The sequence below is a fragment of the Glycine soja genome, unplaced genomic scaffold, assembly GCF_004193775.1.
Source record: "Glycine soja cultivar W05 unplaced genomic scaffold, ASM419377v2 tig00013149_1_pilon, whole genome shotgun sequence".
Taxonomy (NCBI): Eukaryota; Viridiplantae; Streptophyta; class Magnoliopsida; order Fabales; family Fabaceae; genus Glycine; species Glycine soja.
In genome coordinates, this window is record NW_021143689.1 from 13,619 (window position 1) to 20,909 (window position 7,291).

At 39.6% G+C, this 7,291-nt stretch overlaps 1 non-coding gene across 1 annotated transcript; it reads left to right on the forward strand.

Annotated features, from left to right (window-relative positions):
• The first annotated feature begins 735 nt into the window (after positions 1-735).
• LOC114404252 lies at positions 736-842 on the forward strand. Its single transcript, XR_003664873.1, has one exon. It is a non-coding gene; the product is annotated as a small nucleolar RNA R71 (small nucleolar RNA).
• Positions 843-7,291: the final 6,449 nt, after the last annotated feature.

The window sequence follows — 7,291 nt, forward strand, 5'->3', positions numbered from 1 at the left end:
GGAGGCTCTTATCTCTTGCTGAAATTGCATATTCTGGATGGTCATTTGCCTCACTAACTCTTCTAAGGAAGGTTGAGGAGGAGCCTTAGTTGCTTGTTGTCTTTGTTGTGACTACTGTTGTTGCTGCTACTGTATTGGAGGAGGAACATTGGCTTACTTGGACCAGCAGCATTCTGAAAAGGAGGGACAGGCTGTTGTTGTTGTGGAGGACTTGTCCATCTCAGATTTGGATGATTTCTCCAACCTGGATTGTATCTATTGCTTGAAAGGTCATGATTATTCTGTTGTTGTTGGTTTTGCTGCTGAGGAGGTCTATTATAAATGTTTGCAGTATAAGCGTCAGGTTGCTCATTGATTCCAGATTGCTGCAAAGAAGGACATAGATTTGTATGGTGATCTGCAGAAGAACATAGACCGCAGACTCTTGCAAAAGGCGTAGATTTCTAATCCATGGCAAGCTGAGTTACTAGGTTGACCAAGGCATCAAGTTTTCCTTCAAGCTTTTTATTTTCAGTAGATGAAGATGAATCTATGGCCACCTCATGGACTCCTCTAAGGACAATAGCATCATTTCTTGCACTGAATTGTTGGGAGTTGGAAGCCATCTTCTCAATCAAATTCTTAGCCTCAGCAAGGGTTATATCACCAAGAGCTCTACCACTGGCAGCATCAATCATACTCCTCTCCATGTTGCTAAGTCCCTCATAGAAATATTGAAGAAGGAGTTGCTTAGAAATCTGGTGGTGAGGACAGCTTGCACACAATTTCTTGAATCTTTCCCAATACTCATACAAGCTTTCTCCACTAAGTTGCCTAATGCCTGAAATGTCTTTTCTGATGGCAATGGTCCTAGATGCAGGGAAGAATTTCTCCAAGAACACCCTCTTAAGGTCATCCCAACTGAAAATGGACCTGGGAGCAAGGTAGTATAGCCAATCTTTTGCCACTCCCTCCAAAGAATGAGGAAAAGCCTTTAGAAAGATATGATCTTCTTGGACATCAGGGGGCTTCATGGTGGAACAAACAATATGGAACTTCTTAAGATGCTTATGAGGATCTTCACCTGCAAGACCATGAAACTTGGGCAGCAAATGTATTAGTTCAGTCTTGAGAACATATGGAACACCCTCATCAGGATATTGAATGCACAAGCTTTCATAAGTGAAATCAGGTGCAGCCATCTCCCTAAGAGTCCTCTCACGAGGTGGAGGTTGAGCCATGTTCTCGTATGAAAATTAGTAGTGGAATGCTCAAAATCAGAATATTCATAATCACCCTCAACAAAATGCTCAGAATGCACAGGATGCACACTATGCCTAACTAATCTATGAAAGGTTCTATCTATTTCAGGATCAAAGGGTTGTAAATCACCTAGATTGCCCCTTGTCATGCACTATATGCAGCAAATAATGTGTTTCTCAACAAGCACCTAACAAGGGGTTAAAACTACAGCTATACTCAAACCATATCAAAATGAGTTGAAATTTTGTGAGGAACACCCTAAAATCATGAAAAGATAACACAAAAAAATTTCAAACAAAAATTCAATGTCTAACTATGAAAACTACCTAAGCAAAGTTTAGAAAAATAGGACAATAATACTTGAAAAATAAAAAAAAAATTTAGTAAATGACTAATTTTTGGAGCTTCGGAGACCCCAACCGGCTAAAGCCAATTGTCACAGTATGGGAAATTTGTTCTACCACAAATGCATGTATAATAATAGTCGTTCTGATACCCGGAGCAAAAGTTATGGCCGTTTTAAGTTTTGCTAAAAACAAGTTCCCAAAATTTTTGTCTCTCTCTAATACTGCCACACCAAGTGCTTATGGTATTTTTCACACAAAATATGGATCAAAAGAAGCTACCACACAAAAAATCAGCCAAAAATAACAACTCTAACTATCAAAACAAAAATCGCTAATTAAATTGCAAAATCGGTCGCTAATCACTGTTCAACATAGTTCACAATTGTGGACAGAGGATCAAGCTGAATGTTTTGATGATGCCAAAGTTTCACATGCGTCTCAAAGCTTTATTCAAGACAAAGAAATTAAAGATATTCAAGATGGATGATCAAGACAGTCTCTAGAGTCTTAGAAAGGGTATATTAAATAGGAAGGGAATTCCAATTGAAGTAGCAAAAGGTTTGGCCAAGAATTTTAAGTTAAAAAGTCTTTTTCAACAAATTTACTCTCTGGTAATCGATTACCAGTGGCCAAAACTGATTTACAACAGCTATTAAAATTTGAATTCAAAGTTTGCACTGTGCAATCGATTACACATATATGGTAATCAATTACCAGCAGTTTCTGAACGTTTTAATTCAAATTTTAAAGCTTGTAATCGATTACACACATACTGTAATCGATTACCAGAGCAGATTTTCAGAAAATATTCTCAACAGTCACATCTTTTTATGTGGTTCTTGAATGGCTATCAAAGGCCTATATATATGTGACTTGAGACATGAATTTGACAAGAGTTTTTTTGAACAAAAAGGTCTTATCCTCTTAAAAAGAAAAATCGTTTTATCCTCTTACAAATTCCTTGGCCAAAACACTTGTGATTCAATAAGGAATTATTTGAGTGCTCAAATTGTTCAATCTATCTCTTTCAAGAGAGATTTCTTCTTTTCTTCTTCTTCATTCTGAAAAGGGATTAAGAGACCGAGGGTCTCTTGTTGTGAAAGAATTATAAACACAAAGGAAGGGTTGTCCTTGTGTGTTTAGAACTTGTAAAAGGAATTTACAAGATAGTGGAACTCTCAAGCGGGTTGCTTGGGGACTAGACGTAGGCACAAGGGTGTGGCCGAACCAGTATAAATCTGAGTTTGCATTTTCTCTTCCCTTAAACTCCTTTATTTATTATTGTTTTATATTCATATTCAAATTGTTCTATTTGAATCAATATTTACGAAATTCATTATTAAGGGAATTTATAACTTGAATAGAAAGTTAAATAGAATTTTTAATTGGGGAAATAAGTTGTAATATCTTAATTCAACCCCCCCTTCTTAAGATATCTGAGGCCACTTGTCCAACAAGTGGTATTAGAGCTTCATTCTGCTATAAAGTTTAGAAGCTTCAAGAATTATGGCCTCATCAAACTACTTGTTTCCCGAGGGAAATTCTATAAATAGACCTCCCATCTTTAATGGAGTGGGTTACCACTACTGGAAAACCCGCATGCAAATCTTTATAGAGGCAATAGATTTAAATATTTGGGAAGCCATAGAACAAGGACCTTATGTTCCCTCTATAATAGCCGGAAGTGCAACAATAGAAAAACCTAGAGCAGATTGGACTGAGGAAGAAAGAAGATTAGTACAATATAATTTAAAGGCCAAAAATATTATTACATCTGCCCTAGGAATAGATGAATACTTTAGGGTTTCAAATTGTAAAAGTGCTAAGGATATGTGGGATACACTACAAGTAACACATGAAGGCACAACAGATGTTAAAAGATATAGGATAAACACTTTAACTCGTGAATATGAACTTTTTAGGATGAATGTAAATGAAAGTATACAAGACATGCAAAAGAGGTTCACACACATAGTTAATCATCTTGCATCTCTAGGAAAAACTTTTCAAAATGAAGATCTAGTAAATAAAGTCTTAAGATGTCTGTCGCAACGTGCCCTTCGCGGGCGAGCAAGGGCGAGGCTCACGGGTGCGCTTTCCAAAGGAGGAAAGATGCGCGGAGTCGCCACCAACGTTTATTTGTGGGAAACGTCGGAAAAACCGAAGGAAACCGGTCAAAATGAAAATTCTAAGTTCGGGAGTTGAATTTACGCGCTAGGAAGGTATTAGCACCTCTCACGTTTGTCTCAAAGGACAACAGCCTATTTTTTAGAATTGTGGAACTGTGTTATCTTAACTTTTATTTCTTTTTATTTTTTGAGGTCGACAAAAGCGGGGCTTTTGCTCCTACGTACCCTCCTTTGGAGAGGAAATCAGACCTACGTAGTTCTTTCTTATGCGTGAATCAAGTGGTTCTTTTTTACTTGAAAGGTGATCATTTTAAGGCGTTGGACCTTAAAAAATGATCCATTTTACTTGGTAAGAAACACAAATGATAAACTTTCAAAATCCTATTTTTGTGGACGAGCTTGACTAGGCGAGTTGATTTTAGCCTTAGTTTCACTTTAGTTATTAGTCAATTCAATTAAGAATGAGAAATCCCAAAGAGAAAACGTCCGATTGATCTTTCGCTTTTATTTTACTAAAAGGTATTTTTTGATTATTATATTATTATTTTACCTCTTTTTTGATTTCCAACGTGGTTACGGCACGACCGAACGGTCGGAATTCATTTTAACCAAAATTAACGGATGATACAATTCAAACGATCGGTGGAAATTTATTTTATTTTTAGATTAAGCGAGAAATGACTTAAATAAATGGCTTAAGCACGTCAAAAGGGGGTATAAAAAGCAAATGAAAACGAGAATAAAAATACATGAAACAAAATGTGGACCACCACGGGTACATAGAATGAATTGAAAAGCTTGGTTTGAGGTACTTACCCGTTGAAGACTGAAGAAAACGAAGAACGAACGATGAATCTTGAAGAACGGTCGAGAATCTTCGCGTAATTACTCACGGAAACGTTACAGAAACATTACGGAAGTGCCTCGGCTTAGATTTTCCTCACGGAACTAATTTTCCTCAGAAATTTCGAGAGAGAGAGAAGTGCCTAAGAGGCTGAACCCTTTTCTTCTTTACTTCTCCCCCTATTTATAGCAAAATAGGGGAGAAGCTTGCCGCCCAGCTTGCCCAGGCGAGCAAGGTTGCTTCCTCCAGAAGCAACAGCCTTCTGGAGGAATCTTCTGGAGGGCCCAAGCGGGCCTGGTTGCTATTTGCACCCCCCTTTTTACTAAATGCACCCCTTTTATTTTTTTGGTAATTCTTTTTTTCGTAATGTTACGAAACTTTACGAATTTCGTAACGATACTTATTTTTCTTCCGCAAGGTTACAAATCCTTACGGATTATGTATTTACTCTTTTTTAGCTTTCGAAGAAGTTACGGAAACTTATGGATTGCGCAAAAACACCTCTTTTCAATTTCTGTCACATTACGGAATTTCACGGATTGCGCAAGCCTGCTTCCTTTTGATTTTTGACAGGCCTCGGGACTTCATTCATTGTGCAACCAAGGACGCCAAGTGTCTCGAAGCGGCCAATCAAAGGTTGTATATCATCAAATAATAATCCCCGGACAAAATTAGGGTATGACAGTTGCCCCTCTTTACTTACCCCTCATCGGAGATAAGAGGAAAGCAAAGATAGGACACTGATTTCGTCCGTCCTGCCCTTTTCCGTGATGACGACTATCGTCTCTACTCCTTCTTTTTTCTTCTGCACAAAACAAAATACAAACAACAACCAGAACAATGAATATAATACACATATACACATACTTGGCGAAGGAACCGATCAGGAAAACAACAAAATAACGTGTTTCCCAGTCACCAGAGGTTTCGCGCTTGATAATGGAGAACACATGAACAGCGCTAGGCAATGACATTCATGGTGCTCCGAACAAAGGTGGAGTATGGAGGATTGCCTTGAGGGTCCGCACTTAGGCAATCATGAAACTCATCTCCAAACTCAAAAGTGGAGGACACATGAACGAAAACGCAATTTATGGAGCTCCGAAAAACGGTGAGAATGGAGGAATGCCTTGAGGGTCCTCACTTAGGCAATCATTAAACACAGCTCCAAACTCGAAAGTGGAGGACACATGAACAGCCCTAAGCAATAACATTCATGTGGCTTCGAAAAAGGATGAGAATGGAGGATTGCCTTGAGGGTCCTCACTTAGGCAATCATGAAACACAGCTCCAAACTCAAAAGTGGAGGACACATGAACAGCCCTAAACAATAACATTCATGTGGCTCCGGAAAAGGATGAGAATGGAGGATTGCCTTGAGGGTCCTCACTTAGGAAATCATGAAACACAGCTCCAAACTCAAAAATGGAGGACACATGAACAGCCCTAAGCAATAACATTCACGTGGCTCCGAAAAAGGGTGAGAATGGAGGATTGCTTTGAGGGTCCTCACTTAGGCAATCATGAAACACAGATCCAAACTCGAAAATGGAGGATACATGAACAGCCCTAAGCAATAACATTCATGTGGCTCCGGAAAAGGGTGAGAATGGAGGATTGCCTTGAGGGTCCTCACTTAGGAAATCATGAAACACAGCTCCAAACTCAAAAATGGAGGACACATGAACAACCCTAAGCAATAACATTCATGTGGCTCCGAAAAAGGGTGAGAATGGAGGATTGCCTTGAGGGTCTTCACTTAGACAATCATGAAACACAGCTCCAAACTCGAAAGTGGAGGACACATGAACAACCCTAAGCAATAACATTCACGTGGCTCCGAAAAAGGGTGAGAATGGAGGATTGCCTTGAGGGTCCTCACTTAGGCAATCATGAAACACAGCTCCAAACTCGAAAGTGGAGGATTCATGAACAGCCCTAAGCAATAACATTCATGTGGCTCCAAAAAAGGGTGAGAATGGAGGATTGCCTTGGGGGTCCTCACTTAGGCAATCATGAAACTCAACACCAAACTCGAAAATGGAGGACACATGAACAACCCTAAGCAATAACATTCATGTGGCTCCAAAAAAGGGTGAGAATGGAGGATTGCCTTCAGGGTCCTCACTTAGGCAATCATGAAACACAACTCCAAACTCGAAAGTGGAGGACACATGAACAGCCCTAAGCAATAACATTCAGGTGTATCCAAAAAAGGGTGAGAATGGAGGATTGCCTTGAGGGTCCTCACTTAGGCAATCATGAAACACAACTCCAAACTCGAAAGTGGAGGACACAAGAACAGCCCTAAGCAATAACATTCATGTGGCTCCAGAAAAGGGTGAGAATGGAGAATTGCCTTGAGGGTCCTTACTTAGGCAATCATGAAACACAGCTCCAAACTCGAAAATGGAGGACACATGAACAGCCCTAAGCAATAACATTCATGTGGCTCCGGAAAAGGATGAGAATGGAGGATTGCCTTGAGGGTCCTCTCTTAGGCAATCATGAAACACAACTCCAAACTCGAAATGGGAGGACACATGAACAGCCCTAAGCAATAACATTCATGTGGCTCCAAAAAAGGGTGAGAATGTAGGATTGCTTTGAGGGTCCTCACTTAGGCAATCATGAAACACAGCTCCAAACTCGAAAGTGAAGGACACATGAACAACCCTAAGCAATAACATTCATAGGGCTCCGGAAAAGGGTGAGAATGGAGAATTGCC